The sequence below is a fragment of the Oncorhynchus kisutch genome, linkage group LG17 (genome assembly GCF_002021735.2).
Source record: "Oncorhynchus kisutch isolate 150728-3 linkage group LG17, Okis_V2, whole genome shotgun sequence".
Classification (NCBI taxonomy): Eukaryota; Metazoa; Chordata; class Actinopteri; order Salmoniformes; family Salmonidae; genus Oncorhynchus; species Oncorhynchus kisutch.
In genome coordinates, this window is record NC_034190.2 from 72,554,118 (window position 1) to 72,571,548 (window position 17,431).

General features: G+C 42.3%; 1 protein-coding gene across 1 annotated transcript in view; it reads right to left on the minus strand.

Moving 5' to 3' along the window:
* LOC109908253 (teashirt homolog 2) overlaps nt 1-17,431 on the minus strand; it is an 85,941-nt gene that overhangs the window by 11,642 nt on the left and 56,868 nt on the right. The window lies entirely within an intron of this gene.

The window sequence follows — 17,431 nt, forward strand, 5'->3', positions numbered from 1 at the left end:
GCAGCACGATGTAGCTACTGGGATGGACAGATTCATATGATAGGATCACAAATATGACGCCAGACCATACCCTACCATCTGGTGGTTGATTTGGGCAAAAAACATCACAATAATTTTGGCAATCAAAACAACATTTCCACATTCCCAACCAACATGTTGGTTAGTGAATGACGGTAAAACATTGAAAACCTTACTAACCTACACCATTGACACTTGATCTTGAAACAGCTACAATATGTTTCAAGACTGTAAGACTAAAACTGAATCTATTTGGAGATTTTTATCTTTCTGATTTGGGGATTTTCATGTTCAAAATAAAAATGCTGTCAATCGTCAGTGTCCCCGTTTCTTCATCGATACTAATCACAATTCTCACCTAGTCACATTAAGCTGTGGCTGCCATCCTACTGTAGCTCCAGGAGTTCCTTCCCCTCCCTCCCTCAATGATGTCACTGAGCGACACTGCTCTTTTTGATGCCTGGCTGCTAGAAGCTCCTGCTCCGAGACGCATCACTCGGCCCGCTGCCTAATTGGAAGTGAATAGCAGGAGAGCAATGCAATTTGCACTCTAGCACCCAAGTCATCACTTAAGCGTGCCACCGTGCTAACGCCAGCCGCCATGACGCCTGCCTGCCACCGCCTCACATGCAGTACTGTTGCCTCGGGGCCCTCCTCTTCTCACCAGAAGAGGAGGGCCCCGCTTTGAGGGCTGGCAGGGGACATTCTACACACCCTTTCAAAAAATATAGATGGAACCACGAGAATATTGCCTCACTGGAAGTGGCACTACAGTCCATTGTTAAGTTCAAGGATTTTGTTTCTGGCAAATGCAACAAATACTTTCTTAGGAAAAGGAAAACAGTACATTTAATCATGAACAGCAAATACTACTGTCAATATAATAAAAAATAAACATTTTTATCTGAGAAAAAGAAAGAGAGAGAGAGAGAGAGAGAGCGAGAGAGAGAGACACAGAGAGAGACACAAAGAGAGAGACAGAGAGAGACACAAAGAGAGAGACACAGAGAAAGAAAGGGAGACAGAGAGAGAGAGAGACAGAGAGAGAGAGAGCGAGTGGGAGACAGAGAGAGAGCGAGCGGGAGACAGAGAGAGAGAGAGCGAGCAAGAGGGAGACACAGAGAGAGAGAGGGCGAGAGAGAGGGAGACACAGAGAGAGAGAGGGCGAGAGAGAGGGAGACACAGAGAGAGAGAGGGCGAGAGAGAGGGAGACACAGAGAGAGAGAGGGCGAGAGAGAGTGAGACACAGAGAGAGAGAGAGAGAGCGACAGACAGAGACAGACAGACAGACAGACGGACAGAGAGAGACAAGGGGACAGAGAGAGAGCTGCTACTCAGTACAGCCCAGCGTGCTGCTGCTTGCTCCTCTCTGTCACTTGGTTTTTGAAGAGCTTGTGACATGGCTCTCCAGGAGCGACGTGATGAGGTCTGATGGTTCCTTTCTGCAGAATAGCAGTTTACCCCTCATTCACCCTTATCAGAGAGAACCCATCATCTTACTGTACGCCACCCATCCAAACTGTGCATATTGGAGCTGACCAGTCAAGCAAACAGAGGTACTAATAAAAGACCATCTTGCTTCGGTTCAAATTTCTCTGATTGAATGTCAGTCAGGAATGTTTGCGAGGTTTGGCAGGCAGGGTAGGGGAAAGTGGGCCATCGTTTAAAGGACCACTGCCTCGCACAGATTAGGTCTTTGTTCAAAGCTTTTATGAGCCACAGGCTGGGAGGAGGAGGATGGGACAATTATTCTACACTTGTCTGACCAGACTGGGATTTTATGATGCCCAGTAGTTCTGCCACATACAGACTAATAAAACAAATGCATTATACATTTACCAAGTAATTTGATTGCAAATAGAGATTTTTATTTAATTAGATTTTGCTATATTCTTATTTTACAAAGTGAAAGTGGTTGAATTGAATCTTTTTAGAGAAAATTCCTAAATTAATTAAATAACCTATACATTATATTTTGGTCCTTTGCTATATAACACATTGTGTTGTGGCAATAAGCTATTACATATCATATACATATCATATACATATGTAATTTCACATGACTGGGAATACAGATATGCATCGGTTGGTCACAGAAATATTTTTTTTAAAGTAGGGGCGTGGATCAGAAAACCATCCAGTATCTGGTATGACAACCATTTACCTCATGCAGTGTATAGAGTTGATAAGGCTGTTGATTGTGGTCTGTGAAATGTTGTCCCACTTCTCTTCAATGGATGTGCGAAGGTGCTGGATATTGGCAGGAACTGGAACACGCTGTTGTATACGTCAATCCAGAGCATCCCAAACATGCTCAATGGGTGACGTCTGGTGAGTATGCAGGCCATGGAAGAACTGGGACATTTTCAGATCCTTGCGACATGGGGTCGTGCATTATCATGCTGAAACATGAGGTGATGGTAGTGGATGAATGGCATGACAATGGGCCTCAGGATCTCTTCACGGTATCTCTGTACATTAAAATAAAAATATAATGCAATTGTGTTCATTGTCTGTAGCTTATGCCTGCCCATACCATAACTCCACTGCCCCAATGGGGCACTCCTTTCACAACATTGACAACCGCTCGCTCACAGGGTGCCATACACGCCATCTTCCCGGTACAGTTGAAACCAGGATTCATAAGTGAGGAGCACACTTCTCCAGCGTGCCAGTGGCCATCGAAGCTAAGCATTTACCCACTGAAGTCAGTTACGACAGTGAACTGCAGTCAGGGCAAGACCCTGGTGAGGACAACGAGCATGCAGATGACCTTCCCTGAGACATTTTCTGACGGTTTGCTCAGAAAATCTTCGGTTGTGCAACCTCACAGTTTCATCAGCTGTCCGGGTGGCTGGTCTCAGATGATTCCGCAGGTGAAGACGCCGGATGTGGAGGTCCTGGGCTGTCGTGGTTACACGTATTCTGCAGTTGTGAGGCCCGTTGGACGTACTGCCAAATGCTTTAGGCGTCTTATTCTTGTGGAGGCGGCTTATGGTAGAGAAACTAACATCCAATTCTCTGGCAACAGCTCTGGTGGACATTCCTGCAGTCAGCATGACAATTGCATGCTCCCTCAAAACTGCACATTTTAGAGTGGCCTTTTATTGTCCCCAGCACAAGTTGCACCTGTATAATGATCATGCTGTTTAATCAACTTCTTGATATGCCGCACCTGTCAGGTGGATGGATTATCTTGGCAAAGGAGAAATGCTCACTAACAGATTCAGAAAACTTTAATGTCTTCAGAGAGGCAATTCATAAAACATAGCACATGTAAAAAAGCAAAGGATGTTTGCAGGGTAGTGCAATTTCAGTGCAAGTGCTAATGTGCAATTAGTCCAACATTTTGTTAAGTTGCAGAATTGCATTACAGAGTACTTAAAAATATATATATATATTTTACCTGTGGCCAGAGGGAAGGAGCTGGAATTTGGAGTGGAGTGGGTTGGAAGAGTCAACTTCTATTTTATTTGCCTTCTGTAGGGCTCTGCCCAGGGATGTAAACAAATTTGTGCACAACATGAGAACATTTGTGGTCTTCTATTTCAACTCATGAAACATGGGATCAACACTTTACATGGTGCATTTATATTTTTGTTCAGTGTACAACATGAAATATAAAGGCTGCTGGTGGTCCACCTCTGTCACTACATGGTTCACTCTCTGTTACATTTCCTCTTCTCCGAGATAAGTGAATGTATATAGTCACAGCATCATGAACTTCACAAAAACCCTGGCCATCATGAATCTGATACTGCAGCTGCCTGGTGAAGTGTGTATTCTATTAAAACAATCTGCATTTCACTAACTCTCCCTCCCTCTTCTGGCTCTATGGATCTTTCATTAGAATCTGGACGGGAATCCAGAAGAGGCTTTCCCTATATAAGCAGTTTTGTGCCGTTTTCAGCAAAGGGGGCATTTTTATATTCCAAATTCATTAATAGTAGATTGCTGCTTTTTCCCTTCATTAAATACAACAGAGGTGTGGTACTGTCAGATGGTTTCTTGTGGGACCAAAGGCTGTTTCATGGCAAGTGTAAAGGGGAGAAGCAGACCCGCCAAACCTGCAACAGCTTTGGGGGACGAGACAAGCTAAAAAGTAAGAAAGGCAGAAATGCTTCAAAACAACCCAGCCTCCCTCCCATTCATTTTAATGGCAAATTTGTTGTCAAATGTTCTTCTGCAAAAATGATTAGGGCTCGCAGTTTTTCTGAAAAGCGCAAACTTCTGGATTTGCCTGCCGCTGCATTGTCACTTTGACAGCCCGTTCTGAGAACAATGGTTGCCCAAATAGTGAAATGTGTTGGCACCAAATTTCTGAAAGTTGCCCCTCAATACTGTGGCTCATGGCTTCTTTCCGCTGTTCGTGGATATTCTGTAGCGTTGATACCTAGATGTGGATTAGAATGATAAAAGAAAGAAGCTAGTGAATTGAAGCTTCCTGCGGCGGCGCATCATCTATTGTTGAGAGATTGACATTCACTCCATTGAGTCAATGTTTCAGTTCATAAAAACATTTTTCTATAAGATCTGGTTAAAGAGTACAGTCATTGTAAGCCTCGGTTTGTAAAGCATTAACGTTTCCAGTAAAGCTATATAATTTAGTGGAAGGGCCCACCACAAATACTGGTTTGAAAGTAACTTTATAACCCTGGCTACAAATAACAAAATCCTTGTGATGATATTCCTTTAGTTTGTTAGGTTATTAAATCCATAGATTTACATAGTATATGTATGTAACTGAGTAAAACAATTATGTGCACATATAGGTGTTCAAATATTTCCATTGCAAAACCACAAAAAATGTTGTTTTCTATGTGCTACATCCTCAATTACGCTGAGCTGAGGTGTTATGCTGCATTCGTAACCAAGTATGAGGTGGGAACTTACCCATTGTAAATACCAGTTGGATGCATTCATGTGCTTTGAACTTGTTGAGAAACGCAAATAAATTATAGCATTCAAAAACCATATTCATAAATTGCTTTTTATAAATAATGTTTTGATGTTGCATTTAACTGCTGAAAATGCTGTTATCAAGGTAATTTCCTTAGTAGGCAATGTCAGAGGTCACCATGTAGGAGAAGTGGGGGCTTAGGATGATATGCTGTGTTGATATACTAGTCGGAACTAGGAAACTGAAATGTCTGACTTGTTAATTGGTTGTAGTTATACAGGTGCTGCGTTCAACCAATTAGCAAGTTGGACATTTGAGTTTCCTAGTCCCGACTAGCGCGTGAACGTGGCAATAGACCGGTTTCCAACTAGTAATTATCAGGTGGAGGGCTGCTTATGTGGATTTGTCCCAGTCATATGTGGTAAATTCCCACTTCCCACTTGGTTATTAAAGCAGCATTAATGTAATGGAGGAGGAGTAGGAGCTGCCTGCCTGCCTGACGAGTACAGGGCCTTTTTATTCATTGGTTAATTTATTGAAAAGAAGGTAGGCGGGCGGACGGACGGGGCAGCGAAACGGAACTGATACCCTGTGTGGCTGTAGGTTGTGCATTGAGGGGGAGGAAAAGTAGGGAGGGAAGGAGAGAGAAAAAAAAAGAGGTTGAGGAAACCGCAGACCAGAGCGACAGAGGGGTTAATGGTAATGAGTGACAGGCTTTCAGAATGATTTACAACGGGTGGCGCGGCGGCAGAGCCGGAACTTGATGGATGATCCTGAAAGACGGAGACAAACCATAAATCATGTCTTTGAATCATTGACAGAGATAAAGGAGGGGGAGAAGAAGCAATGGCATTGACGTTCATTCTTCCAATAATGTACATTGACGAGTTACACTACGGAGCCTTAATTAAAAAGTGAACATGGCGGGTCCTCGCTTTCTATCCCCTCCCTCCTTCTGCTCCTCTATCCTCTCCTCTTGCCTCTCTCTCCTTCTCTCGCTGTGGCAATATCAACGATAATTAAATATGCAGTAGCATCCACAGCCGTCCCTATCCCCTCTCTCTGCTTCTGTCCCGTAGCCGCTTCCTCTGGCTTCCCAAAGCACAGCAGACGGATTAGATAAGTGCACTGCTTAAAGATAGTCACTCCTCAACAATATCAATGAGGGCCTAGTCTGCAAACAGACCCGACAGCACAAACTGATAAAAGCATACAGCGGGCCTACACACAAGTGATAACATAGCCATGCAAATAGTAAACCGTGTTTGAATGAGGCCTATTCAATAGAGTAATACACATCAGTTCAGTTTTTGATAACAGAAGTTGGTTGTATTTAAGATAACAGTCTATTTAACCTTTTTCTTTGGATACAAATCCCACTTGCGGAGATTATGGCCTGAGAAGTGGGTTAGACCTACTCTCTGTCCAGTACAGATGGCTCTATGGAAAAAAGGCTAGAAAAGCCCTGGGGTAGCAAGGAGGCTGAATGAGTGGCATTCCACATCAGCTAAGCTCTGTTAAAGTGCAAACAAGGTGAAAGTAATCCTAAACATCTGTCTTATGTGTCATACACACACGCTGTTTGTTCAAGTTCTAGGAAAGACATTAGCAAGCAGAGGAAGAAGAGGGAGAGAGAAAGAGGGATATGTAATTTCATGTCCTAGCTTTCCAAAGAGATTTGGCATGCAAACGGTTATTTTGTTGTGTGTTGCGTCACTGCTCAGTCAAACAAAATGGAAATGACTGCTCTAATGGTAACACTTAGATTTTTCAATATTAAAAGCCTATTGGGTGCTCTACATCTCTGTTTGCATATGGATGCTTTGACATACTGTGACATTAAGCAGCCTACAGAATGGACTGCGCCCAGGGGCATTAGTGGGTGGGCTGTTGAAGCAATAAGGCATGAGAACCTGGGAATTATCATGTGATAACTCACGACTAGGGGCAGTTATTAGGCCAGAGGCAAAGCCAAGGGCTGGTTAAACAGCCCTTAGGGTGGAGTTATCACACAATAATTCCTGGGTTTGAGGAACTTATTGCTTTCATGAACCGGTTGCCAACATATAAAAAAAGATTAATGACATGTTTTCAGTAGCCTTTTACACTCGTACCTGTATATGGGTTGAAAATGGGCCTCTGGCCTAATAACTGCCCCTAGTCGTGAGTTATCACATGATAATTCCCAGGTTCTCATGCCTTATTGCTTCAACAGCCCACCCACTAATGCCCCTGGGCGCAGTCCATTCTGTAGGCTGCCATTTTATTAAGTTTGCAATTGCAACAAATAATCTGCTCAGACCCCAACCAAGGAACATCAAAAGTCGTGCTATAAATTCACAGACAACACAAAGATTCCTTGATGCCCTTCCAGACTCCCTCTGCCTACCGAAGGACGCCAGAGGACAAAAATCAGTTAACCACCTAACTGAGGATCTCAATCTAACCTTGCGCAATACCCTAGATGCAGTTACACCCCTAAAAACAAAAAACAATTCTCATAAAGAAACTAGCTCCCTGGTACACAGAAAATACCCGAGCTCTGAAGCAAGCTTCCAGAAAATTGGAACGGAAATGGCGCCACACCAAACTGGAAGTCTTCCGACTAGCTTGGAAGGACGGTACCGTGCAGTACCGAAGAGCCCTTACTGCTGCTCAATCATCCTATTTTTCTAACTTAATGGAGGAAAATAAGAACAATCCGAAATTCCTTTTTGATACTGTCGCAAAGCTAACTAAAAAGCAGCATTCCCCAAGAGAGGATGACTTTCACTTTAGCAGTGATAAATTCATGAACTTCTTTGAGGAAAAGATTATGATTATTAGAAAGCAAATTACGGACTCCTCTTTAAACCTGCGTATTCCTCCAAACCTCAGTTGTCCTGAGTCTGCACAACTCTGAAAGGACCTAGGATCAAGAGAGACGCTCAAGTGTTTTAGTACTATATCTCTTGACACAATGATGAAAATAATCATGGCCTCTAAACCTTCAAGCTGCATACTGGACCCTATTCCAACTAAACTACTGAAAGAGCTGCTTCCTGTGCTTGGCCCTCCTATGTTGAACATAATAAACGGCTCTCTATCCACTGGATGTGTACCAAACTCACTAAAAGTGGCAGTAATAAAGCCTCTTGAAAAAGCCAAACCTTGACCCAGAAAATATAAAAAACTATCGACCTATATCGAATCTTCCATTCCTCTCAAAAATTTTAGAGAAGGCTGTTGCGCAGCAACTCACTGCCTTCCTGAAGACAAACAATGTATACGAAATGCTTCAGTCTGGTTTTAGACCCCATCATAGCACTGAGACGGCACTTGTGAAGGTGGTAAATTACATTTTAATGGCATCGGACCGAGGCTCTGCATCTGTCCTCGTGCTCCTAGACCTTAGTGCTGCTTTTGATACCATCGATCACCACATTCTTTTGGAGAGATTGGAAACCCAAATTGGTCTACACGGACATGTTCTGGCTTGGTTTAGATCTTATCTGTCGGAAAGATATCAGTTTGGCTGCAAACTTTCTACTATTAAACTCGGACAAAACAGAGATGCTTGTTCTAGGTCCCAAGAAACAAAGAGATCTTCTGTTGAATCTGACAATTAATCTTAATGGTTGTACAGTCGTCTCAAATAAAACTGTGAAGGACCTCGGCGTTACTCTGGACCCTGATCTCTCTTTTGAAGAACATATCAAGACCATTTCGAGGACAGCTTTTTTCCATCTACGTAACATTGCAAAAATCTGAAACTTTCTGTCCAAAAATGATGCAGAAAAATTAATCCATGCTTTTGTCACTTCTAGGTTAGACTACGGCAATGCTCTATTTTCCGGCTACCCGGATAAAGCACTAAATAAACTTCAGTTAGTGCTAAATACGGCTGCTAGAATCCTGACTAGAACCAAAAAAATGTATCATATTACTCCAGTGCTAGCCTCTCTACACTGGCTTCCTGTCAAAGCAAGGGCTGATTTCAAGGTTTTACTGCTAACCTACAAAGCATTACATGGGCTTGCTCCTACCTATCTCTCTGATTTGGTCCTGCCGTACATACCTACACGTATGCTACGGTCACAAGACGCAGGCCTCCTAATTGTCCCTAGAATTTCTAAGCAAACAGCTGGAGGCAGGGCTTTCTCCTATAGAGCTCCATTTTAATGGAACGGTCTGCCTACCCATGTCAGAGACGCAAACTCGGTCTCAACCTTTAAGTCTTTACTGAAGACTCATCTCTTCAGTGGGTCATATGATTGAGTGTAGTCTGGCCCAGGAGTGGGAAGGTGAACGGAAAGGCTCTGGAGCAACGAACCGCCCTTGCTGTCTCTGCCTGGCCGGTTCCCCTCTTTCCACTGGGATTCTCTGCCTCTAACCCTATTACAGGGGCTGAGTCACTGGCTTGCTGGGGCTCTCTCATGCCGTCCCTGGAGGGGGTGCGTCACCTGAGTGGGTTGATTCACTGTTGTGGTCATCCTGTCTGGGTTGGCGCCCCCCCCCTTGGGTTGTGCCGTGGCGGAGATCTTTGTGGGCTATACTCAGCCTTGTCTCAGGATGGTAAGTTGGTGGTTGAAGATATCCCTCTAGTGGTGTGGGGGCTGTGCTTTGGCAAAGTGGGTGGGGTTATATCCTTCCTGTTTGGCCCTGTCCGGGGGTGTCCTCGGATGGGGCCACAGTGTCTCCTGACCCCTCCTGTCTCAGCCTCCAGTATTTATGCTGCAGTAGTTTATGTGTCGGGGGGCTGGGGTCAGTTTGTTATATCTGGAGTACTTCTCCTGTCCTATTCGGTGTCCTGTGTGAATCTAAGTGTGCGTTCTCTAATTCTCTCCTTCTCTCTTTCTTTCTCTCTCTCGGAGGACCTGAGCCCTAGGACCATGCCCCAGGACTACCTGACATGATGACTCCTTGCTGTCCCCAGTCCACCTGGCCATGCTGCTGCTCCAGTTTCAACTTCCACCTGACTGTGCTGCTGCTCCAGTTTCAACTGTTCTGCCTTATTATTATTCGACCATGCTGGTCATTTATGAACATTTGAACATCTTGGCCATGTTCTGTTATAATCTCCACCCGGCACAGCCAGAAGAGGACTGGCCACCTCACATAGCCTGGTTCCTCTCTAGGTTTCTTCCTAGGTTTTGGCCTTTCTAGGGAGTTTTTCCTAGCGACCGTGCTTCTACACCTGCATTGCTTGCTGTTTGGGGTTTTAGGCTGGGTTTCTGTACAGCACTTTGAGATATCAGCTGATGTACGAAGGGATATATAAATACATTTGATTTGATTTGATTTAATTGGTCAACTTGCAACAAAAAATACAAATGTCTGAGTGAGGGAAACGCTATAAATTAAGATGACTCAATGTATTTTCAAAGGTGAGACGTTGAGGATTATAATAAATACTGCTTTGATTTCAAACAAGCAAACAAAACATGCACTTTCCAAATCATATACAGTGTCACTATGTTTGATGTACAGTTACAAGATGACATGGCATCATACCCTGGGTTGTTCTGAACAGAATGAGCCTGTCTCTGTTAATTGTGAAGAAAATTTGCTGTGGCACCTGAACGCACTCTTGAGTTCTGTCTCACCAAAATTACAAAAACGGTTTCACTGAATTGCATTGTGAAAGCCTAAGAGTAAGATTATATTTTATAATTTATGTTGCCAATAGAACAAGCTTTCAAATTATGCCCACCTAACCCAGATTGCGATTTATAATGGACCGTTTATTTTATTGTATAAACAGCAACAGTAATTGTGTGATGGTGGGAATGCAAGGTTGTGTTTCAAATGAAACAACAAGTGTGCTTGCTCTAGACCCTCAATGGCACAGCTAGAAGAGCTACAAAAATACCTTATAAGACTGAGTCATAAAAGTGCATTGAAATTGCTTAGGAATTGTGCACACTTTGGAGAGGTGTGTGGCCTTTTGGAGACACCAGTTAGTCCTCTCACTGAGACTCTTGTCATGTTTTTGTCTTATGTTGCAGCTACCCCACATTTTCCAGGATTAGTTTTACATTACTGAATGTATCCAGATTTTCAGATTTCACTGTAAAATGCACATAATGTAAACATTTGTGGATACAGTACTGTGTCAGGTGAACTGTTGTGTACTCACATTTGGTCTAATAATTTTCCCATTATCTCCAAACTGTTCCCTTTAAATTCCTACCGTTGTTATGCATACTGTATGCTTTTCAATTTAGCCTTATCCATATAGGCCAATTCCCACGAGTGTAAAGGGTTCAAAACAAGTATATTGAGTAAATTCCACCATACAAAATAATCTGGGCAAAAACCAATCGTTAGTTCGGAGATTCTGATGTTGATATCCAAATGGGCTGGTTGTTCTCATGTTTTGACCCAGTTGTTCATTCTATTTATTCCACGTTGCTATGCTAAACAAATCACTGGCATGTAGCTTGTTAGCTAGCTATATAGTTAGCTAGCTAGCAGAGCTAAAATGATGATGAGAGACAAGAACTTCAATAATTAATGACTTAAAGACATGTTCCCTTTGGCAACTAGCAAGTATTTTTTTAAACTCAGACTTTGGGCTGTATTTATCAAATGTGTAGGTCATACATGCCTAATGAGCAGAATTACTGTCTTGCCTCAATTAGTCACAAAATCCCTAGTTTGAAAGCAGCTGTTTTCCAGAAGCTGTGAGCTTCAGTGCCTCACAATTTGACTGACAGCTACAGCAGAGAGAGAGAGCGAGAGAGAAAGAGAGAAATGACGTGGCGCACATGTGATATAGTACGCAATCAATTTTTCGGGACCACTTTTGTCTTGTGAGCACTACTTACAGAACTCCTGACTAAAAAGTATACAATAGTAACAGAGAATCACTTTAATAAATAAATATAGTCAATGGTTGGCCAGTCCATATTATAGAAAGCTAGTAGTTGGTGATGTTGATATGAACAGCAACTTGTTAGCTAGCTAGCCAACTTGTGCTAATTTAGTCACATCAAACATTGCACTGGAATGACAGTACACTAGCTGCATTTATTTGTTTTAGCTTTTTCTATTGCTATTTAATTGGATATATCCATGATAATGATGTTGATGTGTGATTTCGCTTGGCTCAGAAAAATGTGTCTCGTCTGGGCACCGTTCACTCGTACAGGGCAGATTGCAACTTAAAAGTGAAACGTTGTTACCGAGGTCAGATAGTCAGACAGTGAGGCTTACATTAACCCCCGCTGTACCAAACCAAATGCTAGGTAAGAAGCATGGGGAAATCATTTCTAGACGCCCCCCCCCTCCCACCCGTCCGAGGACATTTGAAGTTTAATTGCCTGGCTGGGGTGCGGGACAGTGGATACATATTGATACTTGAAAAGAAGTTATGCCATTACAGCATCTTTGTATTTTTCAGGAATTGTGTGTTATCTCCCTGCTATCAACCAATCAGCATCCAGGATCCAAGCAGCCAGGTTTTATAATGTGTAGGGGAGGAAAGGGCTACGTGATGAGTATGTAGCAAGATTACCAAGGCCTTGTGGACTGTCCTAACTGTCCTATATTCAATGGCTGTAGAGGGAGACTGGGGACATCCAAGACACAAACAGCGTTTTGTGGGATATTCTCCGTTGTTGCTGAACGACAGCAAAAGCGCACTCATTCCAGCTGGGAAAATACATTTTGTCAGTCTAAAATGCAACTGAAGACACAATGGCCATCTAGAATTGAAACTCTGTGGCAGTGGAATACCGTGGATATTGAATGCAGAAGCTCACATGCACACTGACATAAACAGCTTTTCAAATACAGTAGTAATCATTTTCAGGTGAGATTTTATACTGTATATCAATCATGTTTGATTCAACAATGGATCAAAACAGTTTGATGGACAACTGAAGTAATTGCTTGCCATTCATCCGTTTCAGTTTTTCTTTCTCTGTTTTCTTATTGTTGTTCCAACTCGTATAATTATTTTTCAAATTCAAACCACCGAGGGAGATCTCAGAAGTAACACAAATAGCATATCTGCTTTAAATGAAAATAAGAATTTGTCATAACACCGGTGGTATGTTTATTCTGTACAGAAATAAACGAAAAAAGACAAGCACGTCAAAGAAGAAGTGCTCCTCAAGTTGAATGAATGAAAGAGCTTAATGAACATCTGAGTCTGTTGAAGTAGTCATTACTTGACTGTGACTCTGGGCACTGTGATCTTAAATGGTCTTAAAAGATGATCCATACAGTAACGAAGCGAGTGCTCATGTTGGCTCCAAGCCCAAAGTGGAACATAATCAAAGTAGAATCACAGGGATACTACTGTAGCTTTGACTACGTGTTTTTTCCTAGTAGTGTTGCTCTTCCAATTGACGAAAATTGACAAAACAACATGCATATTTATATTCAACATATCCTGAATATTTGTATTTAAACAGGCAAATTCATTCCAAGTCCATAGACCAGCAGACTGCAGTCAAGTGTACTGCGCCTACGCATATGCAGAATGTAACTATTGCTCAGCTCGGACCACCCTGTTCGCTGTGTGGCTGCAGCTGCACATGACACGACAATGCTACTCAGTCCTTGGACCCATCACATACTTTTTCTTGGACAGTGGTGAAAGCAAATAGTAGCTAAAAGGACCCAGCACTTGCAGTAAAAAACAAAAACCCGTGGAGTCATTCATCAAAGCATCAGACAATTCGCTATTTCCCAAACTCCTTACCTCCCCCCACTCTGGGCTTTTAACTAGGACTCCACATAGCTATAGAAATGACCAATTATACTTATATACACTACCGTTCAAAAGTTTGGGGTCACTTAGAGATGTCCTTGTTTTCGAAAGAAAAGCTATTTTTTTGTCCATTAAAATAACATCAAATTGATCAGAAATACAGTGTAGACATTGTTAATGTTGTTGTAGCTGGAAACGGCAGATTTGTTAAGGAATATCTACATAGATGTACAGAGGCCCAATATCAGCAACCATCACTCCTGTGTTCCAATGGCACGTTGTGTTAACTAATCCAAGTTTATCATTTTAAAAGGCTAATTGATCATTAGAAAACCCTTTTGCAATTATGTTAGCACAGTTGAAAACTGTTGTGCTGACTAAAGAAGCAATGAAACTGGCCTTCTTTAGATTAGTTGAGTATCTGGAGCATCAGCATTTGGGGGTATGATTACAGGCTCAAAAGGGCTAGAAACAAAGACCTTTCTTCTGAAACTCATCAGTTTATTCTTGTTCTGAGAAATGCGCAAACTGGCCCTAACCAGAATATAAAGAGTGGGAGGCCCCGGTGCACAACTGAGCAAGAGGACAAGTACATTAGAGTGTCAAGTCCTCAACTGGCAGCTTCATTAAAAACTACCCGCAAAACACCACTCTCAACAGTGAAAAGGCGACTCCGGGATGCTGGCCTTCTAGACAGAGTTCCTCCAGTGACTGTGTTCTTTTGCCCATCTTAATATTTTTATTGGCCAGTCTGAGATATGGCTTTTTCTTTGCATCTCTGCCTAGAAGGTCATCAAAGAAGTGATGGTTGCTGATAAATGGGCCTCTGTACGCCTATATAGATAGACCATAAAAATCATCAGTTTCCAGCTACAATACTCATTTACAACATTAACAATGTCTACACTGTATTTCTAATAGACAAAACAATTGCTTTTGAATTTTTTTTAAAAACAAAGACATTTCTAAGTGTCCCAAAACTTTTGAACGGTAGTATATATCTTCCCAGTGCCGAATAAACAAGCATGCAAAACAACTATCCATCTTGAGGGGCATTGACAGTAGTTGTTCAGTGGAGAAGCTCTTGGTGGATTTATTCAAAAGTAGGATGTAGAGGGAGCGAGACAGTACACACAGTACATACCCTTATAAATGACAAATATTGAATGGTAGTTTAAAACCAGCCGTTGATGCCAACAGAAAAAACAATGGCAGCAGTCTATCTAGAAGAGCCAGGATGTAAAACATCCCAATGCAACGAGTCCTCCTTCATCCCACTAAACAAGGATGACCGACTATCCATCCATTTGTGGAAATATGTGTGACCTGCTGAACTGGGACAGGGGTTATTTTGACAGGAGCACTTGTACGTGTTTACATGGCATTCTGGAATATGAGCTGATGGCTGCTGTAAGGGCCCATCTCCTCTCCGGGCCTGTATCAGAGAAGCAGCTGACAGATAGCACTTCAGCCCAGCTTTAGCTGCAGCTCCCCTTGAGGGCCTGTGATTGATGATCACACTGCCACCTAGATCCACTTTTCTGCACAATCTGGCTACTCTACCTCAGCCAGCCTAGCTAGCGGATACAAATAGTCTGTTTTTTCCTCTTTTCCCTTCTGTCAACATTCTTACTTGTTAGATATTACTACACTGTTGGAGCTAGAAACACAAGCATTTTGCTACACCCACAATAACATCTGCTAAACACTTGTATGTGACCAATAAAATTTGATCTGAAGACGGGTTGTTTTAGTTTTACAAATACCATCACTGGAAAAGATCTAGGTTGAACACATTAAGTAGGTGGAGTTTAGGAGGACTTATTTCAACTCAATGCTTGCTAGTGAATCATGATCTCAAACAGCATTTCAAACTGCAGGATGTTAAGAACAACAATATACCATTAGTACTTAAAATGTTTGGACCTCAGACCCCTGCAGGTCTAAAGGCATTTAAGAACACTTCGCTTAGCCATCTGGTAGACAATTACACAGGAACAAACACTCCGCCTCAGCAAATAAAGCTTGGGTCATCAATCACGTTGGATACAGAAGTTCAGCTGCTATTGCTCTACTGATTTTAATAACCCCATGAACTGCAGTGCTCTCCTCGTCTCTCCTCTCCCTATCTATCTACAACTAAATTTCACTCAGCTGAAGAGCAACACAAAAATAAAAAATAAACATTTAATGGGGGTTTGATTTTAAAAGAAAGCTGTAAATTACAGTTTCTTAATTTTTATATTATGATACCATAGTATCAGCTATCCTTAACATAATTATGTTTAATAGCAATATTTTTCAAAATGAAGCAATTTGTTTTAGACACAGGGACTATAATGAGTATGCCAGTGAAATAAAGCTCTATTATTATCTTAATGGGCAACAGGCAACAAAGATAAATTGTAGCACAGAGTCAAGGAATTTCAAGCATTCATTGTTTCCCGTTTCAAGTAGTTTACTTAATTTACATTTGGCCCATGCTTTTTAATTGCAATCATGGTTCCCTTAGGGACTCATATGGGGGCTGTTCAGTAATTGCGAATGTTGATATGAGTTCGTGACAGTATCAACCCTCCATGGTGAATTTTCAGAGTAGAAAACAGATAGGCCAGCAGGTTGATTAGTCATGCCTGTCTACGGAACATCACTACACTGGATGACAGGAAGAATATGCTCTGTGTTTCCATTCTATCCACTGCAATAATGCTAAGTTAATATGCAGAAGAACAATAGAACATATTGATATAGAAACATTTTTACCCAGGATACCACATATAGGTTACTGTAGTAAGATGTTTTTATCATCATACTGTACACTCTTAGAAAAAGGGTTCTTCGGGTGTCCTCAGGATAACAGTGAGTTCCAGGTAGAACCCTTTTGTGTTCAATGTAGAACCCTTTCCACAGATGGTTCTACCTGGAACCAAAAAGGGTTCTACCTTGAACCAAAAAGGGTTTTCCTATAGGGACAGCCAAAGAACCCTTTCGGAACCATTTTTACTAAGAGTGTAAATTAAATAATGGTTTAATGCTGTAAAGACCGTGGCAAATGGTTGCATACACCATTTAAAACCCCCTAGATTCGATGTCTGCGCCCTGAGGAAATCTAATTAGCATATTAACAAAGCTCCCCATAAAAATCTGTCATTTTAAGCTAGCGACATTGTTTTTTTTTGCATTGGATGTGTCTCAATCCATCGTATCCGCTAATGTTGTACTTCCGCATCTGCGGTAAAAAGGTGACAGAGCTAGAGCGGTATTTGTCAGACCATGAGCCCCCCCCCCCAAAAAAAATGGTCTTCTCACAAAATTGTCTGTAGCGTCTGAGCGGTTTGGCCTAAAACCTATTATGACTCCTCTATGGAAAGATGAGACTTGAACACGATGGTGTTCTCAATTTTGCCCCCCCCCCCCTCCCAGTTTAGACAGGGCTTAGTCTGTAGAAGATTAACCCACCTCAATGCATGCAGGTCATGCTTTATACAGGTGTGTTTCTGAAACAAGACAAATGGATTCATTGGGTTGTGGCACTGGCCTGCATGGAGACAGAAGAAGAAGTAGGCCACCACCATGGTACAGTCTCTAGTGTAGATCTCCTCTCCTCTGGTACAAGTGCCACCTGCCTGCTTGCTCGCCTGCCTGCCCATGTGGCCCAGTTGAGACATGACTTGAGCAGGTCTGGCAAGAACCAAATGTTTTCATTTACCTCAGGGGCAGCTACACTCTCCTTCAGCAGGCAGTGGCAGCCTTACATGTCAAGATACTGGCTACAGACTCTATTGCTACTGGAAAAGGTCATGCACTCCGAG